Raw genomic sequence first — 2,301 nt, forward strand, 5'->3', positions numbered from 1 at the left:
ATGACTCAGGCTGCAGTTTTACTCACGTACACAGAAATTAGGGCTTATATATTAAACAAGGAGAGAGAGATCAGAAAATTGTAGATTTTAAAACTATATGTCACTGGGTTTATTTGTGGTTTGCCTTTTGCCTCTATAGGCCAATAATAATAGTAATATACGGTAATAGTGTAATTAAGCTCCAGAAAAATCAATGGTGACTATGGGAGGCATTATTCTTTTAAAAAAAGTACAATTAATATGCTTTTTAGAGTGAATGCTTTTATTTTTATGTATGTTTGGCAATGCAACTCTTGTGCATTGCCAGCAACGGTGTGCATGCTAACAAGAGATGTCAGGTGCACCTCACGGCCGCCCCTCAAGGTGCAATTCTGGTCGGTAGGTACAGCCGAGCCCCCGACAGTCCCCGGTTCCCCAACCGCTGGGGGACTTGGAGTCGTTCTTCGCTTTAGACGTGCAGGTTGGAGCTAACGTAAAAATTACATTTCTGAATGTTGGAAGCATATGAAAATCATTTCTCTCAATCCTAAAAGCAGGGAAGCATTGTCAGGGATTTAAAAAATACTGGAAAGTCTCATTTAAATCTAAATATCTTTTTTTTTTTATTATAAATCGATCATCATAAAATACTAGCCTTTTAAAGTCCTATTTGGGATGCAGGAAAAGCATCAGGTTCATCGGACTTGCTCCTGCCTGTGTTGTTAGAGCTCATATCACCTTCGATCTTCCTCCCTCTTGGGCTCTCCCCCAACCCTCCCCCAGGTTCTTTACAACATTTATTTGGTGAAGGTCAGTTATGGCTTCAGCGAATGAGTGATCTGACCTCAGGCTACTAATACGAAATAAACGTGTATAAAAATATTTTGTTCATCAGAAAGCAGAGTTTGTGTTCCTTAAGCTAGTCCATGCAGAAAGGATTTGGACAAAGCCATTTGCTACAAGGAAAGATGACTTATTCAGGCAATGTGTTTTTTTGTTTTGTTTTGTTTTGCTTTTGTTTTTGTTTTCTTTTTAACTTTCCTTTTTCACGTCGTCTAGTTCAGATAGCGTTTGCAGGTCTTAGAGGCCAATCTTCAGTACAAATTCTTTGGAGCACATCTAATCGACAGCCCTGTCCCTTTCTCAGCTGTATTACAAAAAGAAGTGTACACATGACACCAATGGCCCGTCAAGATGCTTAACCTGTTTACAACCAGTTTCTGAGAAGTACATAACACGCAGAAAGGAAGCAAGTACATATTTGCTCTTTGTTGGTTTTCCCCCTCTAAAAAAATTGTTACAAAGTCTTAAGCTTAAACAGAGACATAGAAAAATCAGTGTATTCACTGTCTCCAGTTATTTACAGCAAAAATTACAGAGACAGCATACATTGTATTAGACCTTCCACAAGCATATATTAAAAGTAATTACATTTGAAAAAATATTTTTATTTTTCCTCTACATTTCTACAATACATACTCAGTTTTCTGTGGGTGTGGTTTTCATTCTTGTGTGTGTGGTTCCTCGGGTGGAGGAGACAGGACTGTGCTTGGGTGTGGGGTCTGTAGCTTTTCAGACATACCTAACGTGTGTCACGACAGAGGCACGCAGATGTCCTCCGTCAGCTACCGCCAGGAGAGTACGGTTTCATACAGGGATCGCGCTGCCCAGCTGGGGTGTAGACACCCCGTGCCTCCCTCAACTGGGGGCTTTTTCAATTCTGGTAACCTTGTGCTTTAGTTTTGGCCACGAGAACAATCACTGAGCTGCTTCTTCTGACCCACTGGAGGTCGTGCTTACAGTCATGCATGAGGCAAAGATTACTATGGCCAATTTCACTTCGAAGGGATCTCAGCAGCTTAGGCAAAAAGTGCACAGACAGATGACCTCCATCTGTTGCATAGGAATCTGAGGTCCCGCACTTCAGAACACGGAGGGGACTACGTTATCACGACTATAGGATAAATTCTGCGTATACGACTGAGGGAAAAATGAAAACTTGTCACAGATAGTGAAGCCACACATTTAAAGAGACACACCGAGACTCAAAAACGTAAAAGTCGTGCATTTGACGTTCAGAAAAAAGTGGCAAGAAATCTAACCACCTGGCTCTGTGAAGCTAAGAGTTTGGGCAAGGCAAATAGAAATGTCCTTTATATGCCATCGTTAAATGAATTGTCTTCATTTTTAGACTGCTGTGTTTTCAACAGAACTCTTACTATGTCCTCCGGTAGTGATAGTCAAATATGGAAACCAAATTGAGTATCAGTGGGCAAGAGTTCTGGGGGGGGGGGGGGGGGGGGGGGGGGGGGGGGGGGGGGG

The sequence above is a fragment of the Herpailurus yagouaroundi genome, unplaced genomic scaffold, assembly GCF_014898765.1.
Source record: "Herpailurus yagouaroundi ecotype Mexico unplaced genomic scaffold, PumYag 199, whole genome shotgun sequence".
NCBI classification, from domain to species: Eukaryota; Metazoa; Chordata; class Mammalia; order Carnivora; family Felidae; genus Herpailurus; species Herpailurus yagouaroundi.